Source organism: Aegilops tauschii, chromosome 3, assembly GCF_002575655.3.
Source record: "Aegilops tauschii subsp. strangulata cultivar AL8/78 chromosome 3, Aet v6.0, whole genome shotgun sequence".
Lineage (NCBI taxonomy): Eukaryota > Viridiplantae > Streptophyta > Magnoliopsida > Poales > Poaceae > Aegilops > Aegilops tauschii.
This window is the reverse complement of record NC_053037.3, coordinates 208,429,004-208,449,392: the sequence shown is the minus strand read 5'-3', so window position 1 is coordinate 208,449,392 and position 20,389 is coordinate 208,429,004. Positions and strand designations below refer to the sequence as shown.

At 43.3% G+C, this 20,389-nt stretch overlaps 1 long non-coding RNA gene across 2 annotated transcripts; it reads left to right on the top strand.

Annotated features, from left to right (window-relative positions):
* Positions 1–6,186: 6,186 nt before the first annotated feature.
* On the top strand, positions 6,187–11,945 carry LOC109776359 (uncharacterized). Of its 2 annotated transcripts, XR_012204732.1 has the most exons (4): positions 6,187–7,163; positions 7,245–7,592; positions 8,636–11,146; positions 11,691–11,945. It is a non-coding gene; the product is annotated as an uncharacterized lncRNA (long non-coding RNA). The 2 variants fall into 2 exon arrangements; XR_002236068.4 differs by having other exon boundaries at positions 6,187–7,592.
* Positions 11,946–20,389: the final 8,444 nt, after the last annotated feature.

The following is a 20,389-nucleotide window of genomic DNA, read 5'->3' as shown; positions in this document are numbered from 1 at the left end:
ATGTAATGAAGAAAAGGATGGGCAAGATATCATTCAAATATATGATGCCTGGTTAAACAGGATGGCATTGCACATTTCTCATATATTATGGCTAGCTAAAAGACATGAGACTGCATAATTCCCATATATGATATTGAAACTAAACAGGTGGCATTACAGAACATGTCTAAACTAAGCAGATGACATATATGATGTCGAAAGTAGGCACTACAAGGCAACATATGCATGATATGACTAATATCATCATGCCAAGTTAGAGAAAACACCTTGTGGGGTAAATAGGAGTGGTCAACTGCGTCTGAATCCGCCTCAGAATAGATATCTTCCTCTGGATTACAATCTAGAGAGGGGGGAGGGTTTGCCATTGAACCCACCATGGAGTGATGTATGCATGACATTGTATTACCGTGCAAAACTCTCCTCTTTTTCTCTACATGTTCAGCATGACTGTGTACAATATCTGACATGCATACAAAAAAATATAGTGAGATTATGTAAGGAGAGCATGCAGAAATCTAGATTAATGGTAACAACCAGTGGATGGATCCAACAATAATGATAGCAGGCTGATGATTGCTTTAATTTAATAAAAAGTAGATGATGATTGCTTTACTATTTGTTTCCCACCCAATATGAACAACATAGGCATACCCTAGGTGAACCAGATATTAGACAGAGATACTATTCATTGTTGCCTCGATATGTGCAACACAACTAATTTAGAACTCAAGTTTGAGCATCAATTTGGACCTGACTTGGAGTCTAATAGGTGAACAGGATGATAAAGTAGCAGGTAATATTAAGCAATGCATAACATAAACAGAAACAAAAGAGTGTGACCTCTCTTGTGGACCAATGTACTCCTCAGGTTCATCTGCTGAGTCAATGATGGTGATGCCGTTGCGGTGGGTGCAGGCGGCAGGGAAGGAGATCTGAGGCGGCGAAAGATGGTCAGGAGTCGTGATGTCTGGTTTGGTGGATGATTCTGTCGATGGAGCAGCTCAGGTGGGGTGGACAACGTCGCGGCAGGAGCAGGACAAACCATACAAAGTTTTCTTTGACACCTACCTGTAACTGAAGTAATTCTGTAAGGGCTCATTTGGCTTGCATGATTCTAAAAACGCAGGGATAGGAAAAACACCGGAATAGGATAGAATGCACATGGGAAACAGAGCATTTGTGAACACATGATTTCTGTCAACTTGGGTGTTTGGTTCATAGGAATTGGAAGAGCAGAGGAATGCAAAGAAACATGGCCAAAATAAAGTGAAACCATATGAAAGCGTGTACAGTTAGAATGTTATTCTGCCACTAATGCACTTGGTCTTGTTTTCATGCATATGATTTTGAAAAGTAGGTCCAGGTGGATGTTTTGCTCCATTCCTTTCAACAAAATGCATGAATAATTGAATAGTAGAGTGCCATAGGAAAATTTCCTATTGCTATGATTTTCCATTGAACCAAAATATCCCTAATGGATCGGCATGAATGTAGACTAATAAGTGATGCGACAAGTGTACAACCTCTTTGCCGTAGCCGTGTCAACCTCAACATCATTGGGTTGGTCGCTAAAGAAGTTGAGGCAGAGGTGGCTGTCGGAGGTGTGGAGGGAGATATGAGGAATCTATAGACGGCGTCCAGGGCACTGCTCTATTGTGAAGGATAGTTCCGTCGTTGGAGCAGCTCCGGTGAGCCATAAGACGTCGAGGCTGAAGCAGCACAAGATAGACATCGTTAATCTCAAGTGGTATTCTAATAGCATCTCCAATAGATGATGTAAAATACATTACCAAAAATTGATAGATGTAAAATTTACATCACCAAAAACCACCAGACTACAACAGATGAGGTAAAAACTGTTGACTCTGAACTTAACTGTCGAAACTGAAATTTAGGGTGGAATCTAAATGTTACTGTCAAAACTGAACGCAATGGTAGCAGAGGGGCACTTCACATGTAGTTTAGGGAGGGCCTGCGGTTCATCTTCAACCTACACCCCCCTGAGCCACCAGCCACCACCGGCTGAACCGCCGGCCCCCGCCGCCCACGGACAGCGGCGCTCCCGCGCCGCCTCGCCGCCCCGAAACCACTCCCCACCGTCAGTCTGCCGCCGCCACGGCCATCCCTCTAGCCCCCCTGCGCCGATCTTTTTCTCCGGCGATCCCCACGCCACCGCCCCACCACCGCACCCCCCACCACCGGCGACCACCGCCCCCACCCTGAACCCTAAGATAGATAGTGGGGTACCACTCCAGTGAGCCCCCTCCCCGTTGCGGGTGATTCTTCCTTAAATCCGGCGAGCCCCCCACCCCCTGAAACTCGACTAACCCAAAACTCGATTCAGTCGACTAAAGTGTAGCTAAATCGGAGCAGAGCAGCAGTAGCAGCGCGAGCGAGCGAGAGCCGGAGCAGCAGCTGCTGCACGAGCGAGCGAGAGCCGGAGTAGCAGCAGCAGCTGCGCGAGTGAGCGAGCGAGAGCCGGAGCAGCAACAGCAGTGCGAGCGAGCGAGTGAGAGCCGGAGCAGGAGCAGCAGATCCGGCTGGTATGGACGCCGCCGCCGTAGGGGCCTCGCACTGGGGGGAGAGCCACCATGGAGATGTCGCCCACAGCGCCGGCTTCGAGGTAGCCGCTCCATGGGGGTGCGGGATGGAGCACCGTCGGCGCCTGGACGTCTAGTTAAGGAGAAGGTGCGATGCGGTGAGTGTACAACCTCTTTGGTGGCACCGAGTAGGCCTTGGCTTCGTCCGAGGAGTCGGTGAGGATGCTGCGGTTCCGGTGGAGCAGGTTAAGGCAGTGCTGTGGGGATGGAGCAGCCACGGTAGACGAGGCGACCGTCGGAGCAGCTCCTTGAAGGTGGAGGATGGGGCAGCTGAACCGGTGGGACAATGAGATGGACGACGGACCCTCATCCGGAGAGGTGGATGAGGGACGTTGAGCTATTGCGGTGGACGACGTCATTGCGGAAGAGGCTCCGGCTGGGCAGCGGTGAGGTGGCGGACGGAGGAGGGTGGGGTTTCGCGGCTGGAGTAGAGAGGTTATGGTGGCCTGGGATTTCGAATGGCGAAAAGGAGGCGATGGGAGGGGGAACCATGACTTAGGGACGCACTTGTCCAAAATGTAGGGTGTGTTACAAAAGTACCCCCACCGATTTGAACTAGCGGCCCTTTCGGTTCAAGGTTAGAAGGAGGATTTCGCATGTCGGGATTTGGCGGCTGGAGGGAGTTTTCATGCGTGTTGTAATTTCGGGATAGCAAGGCGCGGGTTGTGAAGGTCCGAGTTTTGGGAGCAGGATATCTGAATTTTCTGGATATAGCAAGTCGCGGGTTGAATTTTAGGGACAGGCCTAACATGTAATATTGTACTTGTACGTACCAAATCAATTCGCACTTCCCTCAATGAAAAAAAGAAAAAAAATAAAACCACACAAGAGAGAGTCTTGTCCCGTTTTACTATACAAATGCTATTCAAAGCTATGAATTCATGTTATGTCCAATTAAAAAAATTTGCTGGCTGTATAATGCATGTAACCTAGTCATACCAACATTTTAGCGCATTCCAAATGTCTATACTACTGCTGCAATTCAAACTAAATTTGAATTCGTTTCTCTATTTGAATAAGAATCTACAATCATGATTGTTGCCAACTACAACCATCATTTGTGTATTACCTTAACAACACACCACATGATTACTATATAGATAGATATGAACTATGTGTACTATATGAACTCGAATTCAATTTTTTGAATACACTTGATGTTGATTCCAAATAATAGTACATTTGATGTACTAATTAGATATTCATAATCTAAACCATGTTTCATACGTACACCGTGTTTATCACACAAGGGATAGTTCCCCGCGCCCTACATTATGACAATTATTTAGCCCTGAGTTGCAAAAGCTACACATTATCCCAAATTATAATCAATGTTCTATATATTATATGTAGTATAAGCAAGATGCCCATTCGTTCCATGGAACATCAAGATGATCGAGGGGAGGCCTTATTTGCAAATGTGGAGAGGGGTGTGGGTATTTTTTTTCAATATTGCCATAGTTTCCTTCCTATCCGTCAGATATAAATCAGATGGCCTATATGGCAGGATGGCAGGCACACCATCATCAACACCTCTGTTTTTTATAAGAGTAGAGATAAAATATATTATATGTAGTATAACATGTTCATAACCACACCATGTCTATCACTATTATATATATTCACGCATGCGTCGGTTTAAAATACTATGCTAAATTCTTCAAATATCTGAATTCACTTTTCATAATGAATTATGATCTCTATTCGTCTTTTACACCCACACAATCCTCTTATCTTTGTAGCTAGCGCTAACTTTCTCTCGTGAATGCACACGCCCGCATCCCTCTCACCCTCCCTTAGCATTCTCTAGCTCCATCGCGCAATTTCGTCTTTTCACTTTAGGTCATTCACCCACGGTGTGTGTAGGCCCCCAGCTCCTTCTTTACGGCACACATCGATCGATATGCCTCTCTAGCCAGGTGTGCCTACCACAAACACAAGCTTTCCCTCTTCTCTTCTCATCGTCCATGCCTCACTCCCGCCCTCTTTTCATCGATCTCATACTCGCAAACTCCTTCCCCCTCGATATTGTATGCCTCTCGCACCACCTCCTAGCTGCATCCCTCTCTCTCTATCCTTCTCCCCGGGCCTTCTTTGCTTCTAACACATACATGCATGTATACCGACCGATCTCCCTGCATATACCTAGGTCGACCTTAACCATTTTCTCCCACCCATCAATCGTCGTACCTCACAAGTTATGTCTCTCCTTTCTTTGACAAAGGACGATTGATATTCCTATGTAGTTACGTCTGCTTACCATAGCCATATCGTCCCCCCTCGTCATTCGTGCATGCCTCCTGACTCGTCTCTCACACGCACGTGCACAGACAGATAGCCATCCCCTCCCTTATTGATATTGCAGGCGTGCCCTCCGTTTGTCTAGCAAGCCTCTCCCACCATTTGTTAGGAGCAACTCCACCACCAAACCCTCCGACACTCTAGCCTTATCTCTCTCCCAACCTTATTACTCTCCTACACATATGCATGGATGCCGATCGATCTCCCTCAATACATAAGGTAGGTTTCTCTTCTCCTCCACACATATACCAGCCATTGTACCTCTATAGTTAATTAGGTCTCCTCCCCACCCCCGCACCACACACCGATAGTCGAGCGTTGTAGGTAGGTATCCATGCCATAGAGACAAACTTCACATGTCCCCTCTCATGTTCCAGTAGGCCAGCCACCCTATATCTTTGACGTGGGCACACATAAATTTGATGGCACTCTTTATCAATCGCGCGCGTGCGCGCGCACACACACACACACATCATCCCTCTCTTTGATTCTATGGATACCTCAAAAGCCAATGATACCTCCACTCTCTTCTCGTGGATCGCCCCCTCTATATATATATATGATATATCCAGGACTCTATTTCCCACACATTGCATATGTTATATTTTTTGATTGAAACATCATCCACATATATTGCTTGTCTATTTCTCACCCCCCTTCGAAAAAAAAACACTCACGAACCCACACACTATATCCCTCTAAGTTTGTATCTCTCTCACACAACCCCACATAGGTGGTGTACGTACACGAAGAGACTAGGTGCACGTACTCATGCTTCATGCCCGGCCACACCCGCGCGGGTACATGATACGTCCATTTTGCATCATGTTTTCTTACTGTTATTTATAATGTTTTTATCCATAACTAGCAAAGTGGCCCGCTCGATGCGCGGGCTAGATTTTTTAAAAGTTTAAAATGGAAAAAGATTATTTCATTTGTCTAAAGAAATATTGAGACCAAATGTGTTGACACTTACAAATGTAAGTCGTTTGTGAAAATAGTTTTTTTCTTAAATATATGTTATTTTCTTATTGTCGCATAAGTATATATAGGTTAACCATTTATCATTTACGTGCTTATTATGCATGGCATACTATTTTATTTATTAATCGTGTTGGGAACTTTTTATTGCATACTCCCTCCGTCCCAAAATAAGTGACTCAACTTTGTACAAAAGCTAGTACAAAGTTGAGTCACTTATTTTGGGACGGAGGGAGTATCTTTTTGGCATTTTTATCATGTTCCTTTTTTATTTTTTAATTTAAACACTAGTTTAGTAATTCTTATTGTTTTCATGTAGGCATACATATACTCCCCCGTCTTAGATTTATGTAGGTACGGATGTATCTAACACTAAAATGTCAATAGATACATCCATATGTAGACAAATCTAAGTTGCTAAGATGATGTAACATTTACAGAAACTCCCTCTATATACTAATATAAGACTTTTTAGATCACTAAAATAGAGGTAGTACATATAAACTGTATTGATGGCTATCTGTCTTTTTGCTTATTTAATTTATTATTAGTTAAGATAAGACACATACACTCCACGATGAATGTTTGTGCGGGCTAATACCTAAAATGTTTAAATAACTAACAAAGTAGGTATATAACATTTTTGTCGTTCGTTTATCTGTTAAGACACATTTTTTATGGTTTTGATGATAAGAGGAATTATAGTTTCATATTTGGGAAAATAGTGAGCTCAAACTTTTTCACCCAATTCTTTGGGGGTGCCTCGCTCTAACCGTGGGTTTGTCGGGTCGGTCTGCACGATTGGTGATAGTTTGTAATGACTTGACATGAAATGATACTTTCATATTCATAGTCCAAATAACAATGATTGGTACCAGTTGGAGACATTTTTTTATGATCGTGTACTATTCAGAATATTTTACACGAACACATTATGTACAGTATAATTTACGCTGAGCACACGTATATGGACTCCTCCTGTATGTAATCTGATTAGTAGAAATTATTATAGTCGTCTTTTAACGAACGAATGGTTTTTTCTGGTGGAAGCTGAGCAGGATCTCCTCGCAAAAAAAAGGAAGCCGAGCAGGATCACAGAGATGTACAGACTGCACACATTTTTTCTGGTGGAAGCCGGACTGTTCTCTCGCATTCGCACCCTCACACACTCACACGTAGCTCTTGGATATTCTCAAAAAAAAAAACGCACCTCTTGATGGATCCCCCCTTTTCATCTCCTTCCATCCCCTCGCTCCAAAATTCTTCCAGCCAAGCATTGTGGTAGTTCCCAACAACACCTCAGTTCCACTCTTGATTCCTTGCCGGGACCTTGCTCGTCCTCACTTGCACGCACCTCTGCAGGTCGGCTCACTGGTGCGGCGACGGGGTGGGCTTGGCTCCCTGTACGCATCGTCGATCTCTCAGGCCGGTCAACAGCGACGGATGGGTAGTAGGGCTCGATGAGAAGCTGTGCCATGCAGGATGCGAGCTTATTGATCTTGGCTGTTTCATTGTCGTCAGCGTCCTTCGAGGCGATGCAGGCGTGGATCTTGTCTCCCGCAGCCATCTTGGATCCACATTGGTTGTGAGGATGCTGACGGCGTTGTTTTTCATTGCATCGTGGCTGTCCCCGAGCAAGGCAGCCGGGCAGGTCGTCTTCATCCTCGACACTTGCAGACTGAATTCGGCAACTTATTCTTCCACCTAAAGGTCCCCCTTCTCCCTTTTCCTGTCTTTCTCCCTTTCTCAACATGTGTATGGCTAAACCAATATAATGTGCATTAAGGTACAGCTTGTTAGTGAAAGATGTAAATTAATTTGTGCCCCCTCCACCTTTTTTGTACTTGGGACTTGCATCGGCAGAGGCCCCTCTGCCCTAGTTCATATTCAACAAATTTAATAAATAATTAGTTTATTTGTGATTAGCTATAGTTTTAAGATTTCCCAAAGATAGAATTAATTTTGATAAGTGATATGAAAAGAGGTGCTATTACATTTTGCATATTAACTATAACAATCCATGGATGTTGTCACGGTTATATTGCACAATATGATAAGCTTAAAATATCCGATAATACATAGTGTCGATAATTGATAATATTGAGCTATTTCCATTGAATATTGATGCATGTTTCGAATACTTCTGGGAGTAGTAGATCATATTTGTCCCGCCGTATCATGTTATTAGCATAGAAAAGTCATTTTTGCTCCATGTACTTAAGGTTATCTAAAAAGGCTAGTAGCATCTATAAGTGCCTGTTTGGTTCCCACCTTCAGAATATTTCTGTGTAGACTGTTCTTGACCACATCATCCTCGTTGTCAGTTCATTTTCTATAGAAAAGAAAATAATAGGTGTGATAAAGTCAACAGGGTATTACTTGTGCGTGTTTTTCCAAAGTATTCCCTTTCTCTTACATTTGTCATGAACTCCTTGAGCTTTATGTGGAACACTCGGTCAACAATATCAGATCTTTCTGATTCTGCTTGGCCTACTTCCTGTAGCATAGATTGAATCTGTGGCCAAGTTGCATTGCATGTGAATGTCACAAATAGGTCTGTGTATCCAAGCCACTGACATATTGATATAGCATCATGGTAGTTTTGTGCTTTGTTTCTTGGGCTATCTTTGAAGCTTGATTGCACATGGCAGTAGCATTCTCCTTCATACCTGGTCAACCATTGTATTTCTTTTGCGTCTTGCGGGCCAACATATAATTCTGTTCTTAGGTTTCCTTGTTGTCTTTCGATCCAGTCTAGCTATTTGTACTGCAAAATGTATGCAAGGGCAATGAACTGCAATTTAGGCTTTTCACACACCAGCAAGTGTTTTGACAGGTTAGTACATTGTTGTATATGATTCTCATAGTATTCCAACAATGTTATATGCTTTCTCTTCCACTTTGCACCTTCTTTTAATGTGTAATGTATATTTTCTCTCTACACATCTTCTCCGCTGGGGAATAATAATTGATACTGCATAGGCATGAATGTTGAATGGTTCTCTGATATTCTTGGGTCTCATGTCTTTGTAGTGAACAATGTTGTCCTGTCCTTTTCTATTCTGTGTTGTATCATTCACAATCAAGGCTGAAACTACAGTTGCAGATGGCATGCCATGTCGTATTAATCTCACGTTGTAATAGTCATCTTTTCAAATTTATCCCTTGCCATTCTCAGTGTTTTTGCTAGTCTATTATCTCTATCCAACATTTTTTAAGGCCCCCGACAAAGTGAGGATCTCTTGACTCCCTTTTGTCTTCTGATGTTGACGTGTCAATCCTGATTTTACCTCATTTGTAGCGTCATATGTGTACAACTCCGTTGTGCGTGGTTCGTCCTTACCTTCAGGTAATAGAGTACCTATTCTGTGGTATTTTTGGCCATTCATGACAAATATATAACGTCCGCGGCCATTGTTTATTTCTGTGTCTACCATTCCTCCCATTGACGTGAAAGCGAACATGGAGTTGTTCAAACTGATATTTTGCATGTAGTTTTTCCACCTCCTTCCGTTGTGTTTCCTTAAAAAATTCGTACGGTTAGCCGGCGGCTCTCCTGATGGTGGCAAGTCAACCTTGCCCCGTTGGCAGCCTAGCCCAAAAGATGGCATGCTTCTCGCTCTACCTGAGGTTGTTTCTTCGTAACAGAGAATTGCATCACATCACTCACACTTGCAGCTTGGGTTTCCGACGTTGCCTAATTTCCATATTCGTCCTCTCTGATGTCCTGTTCAAGATTTTGAATTCAGCATCAATTTAAATGTTTGTAATGTCTGGTTGTTCTTCTTCATACTAAACAAACAAATTTCATAGAACTTACATCTCTGGAGTTTCTTTCCCTATCCTCGTTTCTATGTTGTACACATTGTGTTACTTTTAGTCCTGTACGCGTGCATAAAAGAAATACCAGGTTCATGAATATCCAAATTGTAGATCTTGATTGAACTTTCTTGTTACTTACCTCTTAGTCATTCCAGCCTGACTTATTATTGAATTCTTTTGTGTCACTGGTTCTGCATTGCTCTTTCTTTGTATTTTTTATTTTCCCATATAGTCTTACCTATCTAGCTATCTCTGTTGAATTACCAGCCCTGCATAAACATAAATACCATTTATTAGAAATGAGATAATTTTTCTGCGACATGTGCAATTTATTACTTGTAGTAGTTGTCAAAGTCCATGTTGAATGCCTATACATGATATGGTTCCCTGCGGCAATTAAAAAATGCTGATTTTGCCCCTGTCTTGGTTAAGCCATACTACATGGCAATGTGTTCTCATGTTTTTTTGACAAAGAAATAATTGATAGTTTTTCTGCAAGAACGAATGTAACATGTTTTCTTTACTTTAATACACCACTTTAAATTAGCTGTAGATCATATGGAAATGCATAGGCCGACGGGCGTGATAACCATTTGCGTACGGTAAACTGTGTAAGATCAGATATTTGTACATCAAATATACTGGGTATTCAATAAACTTTTGTAAGCATGGAAAGAATGGAACACATAGATAGCACAATTGATGTGCAAAGCAGAAGCAAGCTATAATACTATTTCGAATATACCTTATTACAGTCGTGCATCATGCAAGAGAAGTTTAGCAGTTGAATTCAGAACAGTATGTAAAGATAGTGGATGATAATACACATAAGGAAATAAGTTTGTAAAGATTTTCTTCCCGCACGTGGTTCAGAGGTTCTTCTTTTGGCATAATTGTGCAGTCTGGCACATCTCCATGTATGATCAATTTTTTTTTCTTTTTCTTGTCTTGATGTTTCATTCTCGTGTCCTAACTTTTCATTGTTTATTGACTAGATTGACATCAGTAAGATATAATTTGAAATATTTCCCCCGTCCAAGCTTAAATCACAAACCCATGTGTGCCTACTTGAATCTCAAATCCAAGCTTATTTTCTTCTTCTTATGATGCCACCTATTGAAGATCATGGTTAGTAATGGATCAACTTGTTGTATTGCATATTTGATTCTTTTAACCAACTTGGAAGATTTCACACATTTTTGCTATGAAGCCCACCTTTTATTTCCTTTGTTTCTTCCTGCACAATGGAGAATGCACATATTACTGAAGAAGATGAGAAATTGTAAAATCGTTATGGAGTACTGCTCAAGGTTATGAAGATTTATGATTTTGGTAGTTTTTTCTGCTTACAAAAATTTCGTCTTTCTTGTAGAAGTAAAGGAGATCAATTTCCAGGACCAGTGGATGTTAAGTTCCAATCTTCATTTGAAAAGACAAATATTGTGAGTACCTTTTACCCGAGTGGTGTAGTTATATGAAGGTCCATAAAATCATATGTTTAGTGAAGAGTAAGATTGCAATTGAGGATGGCAAGTTCATGTACAATGACGACTGAAAAATCCCAAGGTGAACTTAGGGCCCTGTCTGAAATTAAAATAACTGACCCTGTTCATTAATATAAGATGTTTTATATGGAAAGTCTAAAAAACATCTTATATTAATGGACAGAGACAGTATTTGATTGTGTTGTCACACGTGAAATTAAGGACGTGGATTATAGTGCTGATTATGTTCTGTTGAGAAAGATGAAACTCTAAGAATATGATAAGATTACAATCGAGAATGCGAAGTTGATCTACAACAACGACCAAAAAATCACAACATGAACTTAGGACATGATCAACATGAACTTAGGACATGATTAAAAAGCTATTTGATTGTGTTGTCATGCCTTGAATTGAAGACGTAAGTTGTACTGTCATACCCAAAAAGTATTGTTTTTGAGAAAATATTAAAGCTTATGTCAGTTCTATGTGATCTCTGTAGATGGTACTTGCCGGAGGTGTTCTGCTCGCTCGATGGAGCCGATGGCACAATCAAGGAGATTTGGGCACTCGCTAGTGAGAGTTCTTGTTTTTAGGGAAAGCCATCATGACCGTGTATATTTATCTAGAATAATAGTTGTGTATATTGATCTGGAATAATAGCTACATCATCTGTAAGAACGGCAAGTAAAAAAGCTGGGATTTGCTTGTCATGGATATATGAGTCCAATCAATCGTGAGTTTTGTTTTTGGACCATGAGATTGGTTGTAAGATTGGTGTGAAGAACATGGCATGGATGGTAAAATTGATCCTGAGAGTGTATAGGATACGGAAACAAAACAAAAGGACATGCATGGGCTGGATGTGAGAGCAGCGATGAACGTACCTACCTATGGCCGCTGCTCATGCTGCGCTGTACGAGCCACCTCGGGCTCGGAGGAGGCGGCATGTGCCATCTGCTTGGGTCTTTCTTTTCTTTGCATCCCTAAAATCAAAGGAGGAAGGATGTAGGCTGAAAGCCTAGATCATTGCGTGGTTTACTTTTTAGAGGAAAAAAGTTAGTTACGTGTTGGATTTTTTAGAGAAAAAAAGTTAGGCAAGGAAAGGACGGTCTAGTCCATTATAATGGAAATGGTGGGTAAATTTTGAGTTAAATCTAATCTAATGGCTATATAATTTTTTGTCTATTAAATTAATGGCTAGATGTCTCTAATTTTTATGGTAATTTCTAGCCAAATTTTTTTGGTTAACCTGTCAAATACTTTTTATATGTAATAGATAATGCTTTTTGGAGTAATTCTAATGCCTTTTCTCTCATAATATGCAAGGTATACACCAAGAGGGAGAATTCCGGCAGCTGTAAATCTGGACCTGAAAAAGCTACGTCAGGCTACCTATTCTACACAACTCCAAATGAGCTGAAACTTCACGAGGTTTTTTATGGAATATATGAGAATTATTGGAGCAAATAACTACCAGAGGGGGCCCACCAGGTGGGCACAACCCACCTGGGCGCGCCTAGGACGCGCCCTGGTGGGATGTGCTCACCCAGGCACACCTCCGGTGCCCATCTTCTGGTATATAGGTCATTTTGACCTAGAAAAAAAATAAGGAGAGGTCTTTCGGGACGGAGCGCCGCCGCCTCGAGGCGGAACTTGGGCAGGAGCACTTTTGCCCTCTGACGGAGCGATTCAGCCGGGGGAACTTCCCTCCCGGAGGGTGAAATCATCGTCATCATCATCACCAACAACTCTCCCATCTTGGGGAGGGCAATCTCCATCAACATTTTCAACAGCACCATCTCATCTCAAACCCTAGTTCATCTCTTGTGTTCAATCTTGTTACCGGAACTATAGATTGGTGCTTGTGGATGACTAGTAGTGTTGATTACATCTTGTAGTTGATTACTATATGGTTTATTTGGTGGAAGATTATATGTTCAGATCCATTATGTTATTTAATACCCCTCTGATCTTGAGCACGATTATCATTTGTGAGTTGTTACTTTTGTTCTTGAGGTCACGTGAGAAATCATGTTGCAAGTAATCATGTGAACTTGATATGTGTTCGATATTTTGATAGTATGTATGTTGTGATTCACTTAGTGGTGTCATGTGAACGTCGACTACATGACACTTCACCATATTTGGGCCTAAGGGAATGCATGTGGAGTAGCAATTAGATGATGGGTTGCGAGAGTGACAGAAGTTTAAACCCCAGTTTATGCGCTATTCTGTAAGGGACCGATTGGATCCAAAAGTTTAATGCTATGGTTAGAATTTATTCTTAATACTTTTCTCGTAGTTGCAGATGCTTGTCGGAGGGTTAATCATAAGTAGGAGGCTTGTTCAAGTAAGAACAACACCTAAGCACCGGTCCACCCACATATCAAATTATCAAAGTACCGAACACAAATCGAACCAACTTGATGAAAGTGACTAGATGAAATTCCCGTGTACCCTCAAGAACGCTTTGCTTATCATAAGAGACCATTTTGGCCAGTCCTTTGCCTCAAAAGGATTGGGCTACCTTACTGCTCTTTTGTTACTACTATCGTTAGTTGCCCGTTATAAATTATCTTGCTATCAAAGTACTCTGTTACTTACAATTTCAGCACTTGCAGACATTGCCTTACTGAAAACTACTTGTCATTTCCTTCTGCTCCTCGTTGGGTTCGACACTCTTACTTATCGAAAAGAGCTACAATTGATCCCCTATACTTGTGGGTCATCAGTACACGGTGGAGCTCATTTCTGTATGAAAAGGCAGCCCACGTGCTAATTTGAACGCGTGTAGCGGTTGTTTACCTACGGAGGTCGTGTACCACGCATGCACGAAACAAAGTTCGACTTGATGCGTTGGCGCGTTATTTTTAAATGAAGTTATATCGCTCAATGCCACGCACTCAGAATATAAAACTATTTTTATGGAGAAAAAGGTAGTCCGCTCCACTATATACAATGGAGCCTGCCTGCCAGGGTTTGTCTCTCTTCAGAGTATTTCACACAAGGCGGCGGTCGCTCTCTCTCACCGTTGGTCACTGATCTGGCCACATCCCGTCCGCCGGCGGAAAGGGAGGATGTGCATCGTTTCTCCGTTCGACGACGCCGAGGCAGCACGTCCCGATCTGTGGTACCCGCCGTTCTCTCTGACCAAGCTCCGGCGCGGTAGGGTCTACACATCCTACTCGCTGCCGCAGTATGGGCAGATCCCGCCTGCCGCCACTCTCCTAGTGACATCCCGACGACCCCCGGGTATCCCCTCCGGCCTTGCTCCACTGCTCGTGTTCCCACGTCGCTGCATGTGGATCTTCCATAGTTCTTTGCCCAAAACGTAGCTCGTCCGGCGTACATTCCATATTGCAATCTCGTCCTCGCACCATTTTAGACAAACACAACCGTGTTGTTATCTTCCCTTAGGACAAGGAATATGCTTCTTTTTTGTCGTTGTATGTGTCATCAACTGTTATTGGCCCGTAATTGTTTCCTTTCTACCTCTTTTTTGCAAACAGGGCTATCCATTTCACCTCGTTGCTATTGCGACCTTTTGGTGAACTGCACAAAGCACTTTTTTCTTAAGAGTGTTTTGTGCAGTTGAACTAAAATGTCACACGGAAAACGTCTCTACATTTCAGTGCGACTGCACAAAGGGAGATTGGTTTTGCTCTATCCTCCTCATCCAACTCCGAGCCTAATCTTCTCCAACTATTTGCTTAATCTTCTCCAACTAGTTAGTCTTAAGAGAGACTACAAAGGTGATCGGCTTCTATTTGTGTGTTTATTGTTTCATCAACAGTCCTCTATTATTGTAATCACACTTAATATCTTTGAAACAGGGACACTCAGCTCTATTTTAGTGAAACTGCACAAAATGATCAGAATGTTGCATGCTCTAGAAAGCTACTTTTTTCCCAACATGCCTTTTTGATTTAGACAGAGTTGGGGGACGTTGCTGCCAATGAAATCATGGATCAATTTTAATTTAACACCTTCTCATAACTTTGTCTTCAGTTGTGATATAAATATTAGCTCTGATCCGCTAATCATTGAGATGCATTAGCAAGGAAGTTAGTTTTTTATTGTTTCCGAAAGAGCATGGATGGCAAGAAATACGAAGCAAAAGCTGAAAGCTTAGAGCATTGTACAATTCATGTCACGGGAAAATTATTTGTATAGTACGTCAATTATGTAAACAAATGCTGGAAGCTTGATAGCATTGCCAGAAGCCTCTTCAGCATCCGGGTCCATGTGCCATGCACAAAATTATACTTCCTCCGTTCCTAAATATTTATCTTTTTACAAATTTTAAATGGACATATTTTAGAGTGTAGATTCACTCATTTTGCTTCGTATGTAGTCACTCGTTGAAATCTCTAGAAAGACAAATACTCCGTAGTATATTTAAGAACGGAGGGAGTAGTGCACAACCGCATGGGAGACTCAGCCCGGTCGTGGCACCGCACTAATAGTGAGTAATGAGCAGTCAAATCATAAGCCCCACCTTTCCCACTATAAGTTGCTCGGAAGAAGCAACCATCAATACGCTCTTCTTTGAATCCGCTCATACTACTCCCTCCGACACTGTTTATAGAGCGCGCTTCAAAAAAGACAATCTCTGGGACCAAGGCGACTAGCGATCCGCCTGAAAAATAGCATTGATAGTTATAGCATGGCGTCTATTATTAGAGGAAATAATGCGTACACACATGCATGTAGTGCTTCCACCCCGGGTACACACATGCATGCACTTACTCCACTCCGCGTACACACATATTACATCGAGAGAAAATTGTGGACTTGATTGCGGTTACCACGCCCTAATTAATTGAGCATTAAACGAAACGCGTCTAAAGTCTCTCTGGTGGTGGAAATGCATGGAGAGAAATGCCTCAGAATGAAGCGCGTCCTGTAAACTGTGACAGAGGGAGGAGTAGTATGAAGGTGCAAAACCAAGTACGCGTATGGCCAGTCGGTCAACGCACTTCCTCTTGGCATATCACTGACATGTGGGGCCAGAGTGTGAGCAAACCGATCTCAATTGGCGGTAAAATGGCCAACCCGCCGTTCCTTGAGAGAGACGAGGAGCGAGAACACACAGACGGGCTCGCACGGAGGCCAAGATATATTCGAGCATGGTTGATCGATATCATCATTACATGTTCAATGTTTTTAATACTACTATTGGGCTGCCATTTTCCGCCCTTCTCACGAATAAATGTGTACTTTATCAGAGATTAAAATAAAATAAGAGTACAGACGCTCCACCATGCGGTTCTAGTAGTAGTACTACTCGTACTACTAAACCTTGCGCTTGGCTCTTCGCCTCTTCGTGAAGTCGAACAGTGATGGTACTCCGCATGTTGGGTACTACAGTGTATGCCTTTGGCAATCTGACACCGAATGAACTGCTGCATGTGCACCGCCTGGGCGAGGGTAGGTTGCATTAGTCAAAAGCTTATCCTCGTCCTGCGAGCCACCAGGCTTGAGGTAGACGGAGAGGGCGTAAGCGAGCTTCACCTTGTCCTGCAAGCTTCTCCTTGTTCTGCGAATTGACAGGACACACCAAAAAGTAGTGCTAGTCCATACTCCCTCCTTTCCGGTTAATATGGCTTAAACTTTTTTGCGGGTAAATGAGAGAGCTTTATTCATATATAAGCATTCTTAGGACCATCAGCCAAGAGACTGGTCACTAGAAAGGGAGGTACCCCGCAAAAAAAGAATAAGGAAGCAAGGTGTTTCTTCAAGCCAGCTCTCGGTCGCATTCAAAGTGCAGCAAGCACGGTTCGCACAAAGATGCGCATCAAGGTTTGCTGACCTGTTTACATGCTGAATAACAAAAAAGAGAAAATATTACCGAGCGCTCCTATTTGTAACAGGATATGAGCCAGAATTAAGCGAGAATTGTGGCGAATGTTCCGTGCAATCAACTTCCATTATCACATGCGAGAACCCTCGAAGAGAACCAAATGTGTTGAAGATTGCTTTATCACATTTTAAAATAAAATAAGAGTACAGACGCTCCTCCATCCGGTTCCTAGTAGTAGTACATACCTCTATAGTAGTAGTACTAGTACTTGTAAACTTTGCGCTTGGTTGTTCGCCTCTTCGGGAAGTCGAACAATAATGGTATTAGTACAGGTGTATGCTTCTGGCAATCTGACAGCGAATTAACTGTTGCATGTCCACCGCCTGCGCGAGGGAGAGCATGCATTAATCAAAAGTTTCTCCTTGTCCTGCGAGCCACCGCGCGCAAGCTTCTCCTGTCCTGCAAGCTTCTCCTCGTTCGGCAAGTTGACGCGACACATCAAAGTAATGCTAGTCCATAATGCCTCCTTTCCGGTTAATATGGCTTAATTTCAAATGAGATAAATACAATGTTTGTCATTGTATATTTTTAAAAATACGGCCAGTGGACTTCATAATACGCTCATTGCGCTGAATATATACATTTTCCGGTGTTTATACGGTCACTAGCTCACCCTGGCTGAGTATGTGTGTGCATGCACGTGTAGGTTGAGCACTTGAGCGTGACCGTCTGTGTTCCGTCGTGTGCTCAGACATGCATGCATTAGGGCGTCGCGCGCGTTTTTGCGTCCATGTGTACGTGTGACTGTTGCATGCGTGCACGAGGTTGTAGTCCCTCACATTCACATGTTCATAACTCAATGCTTTGTCAAAACGTTGCATGCAAGGTTTAATCATTCGTTGTTCACGCATGCATTCGCGATATTAATACGTTGGTAAAGATAGTTTCTTGAGGAAAAGAAGCTCATGAATTGAGTACAAAGGGGACCAATAAGCCAGGACGGAGGGAGTACCAGTAGTGAACCGGAAGGAGGGTGTAGGTACTAGTAGTACTACATAACAACATGCAGTAACAAAATTCCTCTATGCGCATCCATTCTACGTGTCATGCAAGAAAATAGAGATAAGTACAAGTGAGACTCAGGAACGGTCATACACATAGGGGGAGTACGTGTAGGGGCCACTAAGGAGCAGCCAAATCACACAGTAAGTTAGTCAGAAGAAGCAACCATCATTTCACTCTTCAGTGACACGTACGCAATATAAAATGGTTGATATGGAGAGAAAAAGAAAACCACTATATATACACTAGAAGGAGCCTAAGCTACAAGCCAGCTTGCTTGGGTTGCTCTCTTCACAAGCATAGAACGACGGTGGCCACACCGCTGGTCACAGATCCGACCTGATCCCACCACTGGGGGAAGGGAACGATGTTCTGCGTAGATGCGGTCGACATTGGCGAGGGAGAAAACCCACAGTCGGTGCGTCCCAATCAGGGGTCCCCGTGGTATGGGCTGATGCCGCCTCCCAACCGCCCTTCTAGCTAGAGCCCGACGTCCTAGGTACATCTTCCTTTTGGAGCCAGCTTGCTCCACTGCTGCAGCTCCCCACCTAGCTCCATCTCCATGTCGATCTTTCTCTACTTCTACCGGCTTCTATTTGTGATGAGTTTATGTCTCATGAACTAGTGCCAGTACTATTATTCTAATCACACTTCTTCAATATCTTTGCCATCAGGGATGCTCAGCTCGATTTTAGTGGTACTGCACAAAAGCATCGTATGATCCGAGGGTGCCAGCCGTCTTTCCTTCGACAGGTTCTACCTAGCCAGGAAATTAAATCCTGTTTAGGGTTTAGGGTTTAAGTCGTAGTTACCCTATTAGTAGTTTTTCTTTTGTACACACTCTCACAACTTTTGTCTTTAGTTGTGAAGTAAATATTGGCTATGATCTATGAATCATTGAGATGCATCAGCATGCGTGTTAGTTTTCCTTTGTATTTGATGGAATGTTGTAACGGGGCAACCTTGGAGTAGGAATGAAAATGGAGTGGAAAGTTTCCGTTTTTCTGGAGAAAAAATGGAAACAGAGAGAAACCAACGTTTCATTTTGTTGGATCCCGCCATCGAGCAAAACCAACATTTAAATCACGTCTGTCGTGTTCGTGTCTCACCCTCCTCCATGGCTCCACCCCACACGGTCGCTCGGCATGCCAGTCACCGCAAACCGAGTATGCGATAACTTTCTAGCCTGCTTGTCGATGGATCGCGCCATGGAGTACTAGCATTACTGGAGGAGATTGACGAGTTGGGGGAGGACATCTAGCTATAGCACGGACTCCCAAGAACTTTTTACATGCATGTTGTGGCCGGCTATTGTGACCTTTGAACACGACACTCCCTCGGTCGGCGCACCGCTTCAATGCTGGCGCCAGTGAGAGGTCGCGTCCGCTCTGGCCGGGCATGAATGCGGCACTGACCGTTTCGGGCGGGAAGCACGCGCGGGTGATGAAGCGGGTTTGGGTTGGTCAGGAGCAGGCGTGGCAGCGGTCCGGATGCCCGCAAACAAGAGATGATGTACGTTAATATTGTTGTGTATATAATTAACAACGTAAATAATGTGCCAGTTGGACATATATGATTGGACATGGAGATGGAGATGGAGATGGAGATGGAATTTTATGTAAACATGGATATGGATGTCTATGTCTATGTGTGTGTGTGTGACGACTCTCGTTACCTGGAAGCGGGGGCGTGTTTTTGATCGAGTCTTCTTTCTTAGTACGTTAAAAAAATTGTCTGCTAGTTTTCGTTTCTTTTTTCCAGGAACGCGCGTATTCTATTTAAAACCACTGGTATGGAGAGATTTTTTACTCCATTGTATATATAGCCTCTTGTTTGATAGGGTTTCTCGTGTCTCGCTCTCTCACCCTCTCCATATCAAAACAAGATGACAGTGTCCACTCTATCTCTCTCCTGACCGGTGGTCACAGATCCGGCCGAATCCCGTCCGCTGCGGGAGGTGAGGAGGTGCAGCGTTGACGTTGTCGCCGTCGGCGATGGAGGAAGCCGATGCGCACCGTCCTCTCGGAGCCGGCGCTGGCGCGGAAGATAGTCCTCCGCGCCCTTGTTTGCTGCCGTCGTGTGGGAAGATCCCGCCCGCCCACCTAAGCGACATCTCGCCCACCTGAGGTATAACTTCTTGTACTGTTCCAGCTCCCCAGGTCGCTGCATGCGAGTTTTCTTCTATGCGACTACTCCCGAGCTCCCCATGTATAGTAGCTAGGGTTCGTCGGCTGGTCCAACATCACCTACTATTATAGAGGAAATGCCACTCGAAAAGTTGTCCTGGTTTATGCCTCGGTGGAGGTATACATGTTGTTTCGACAAAAAGTACA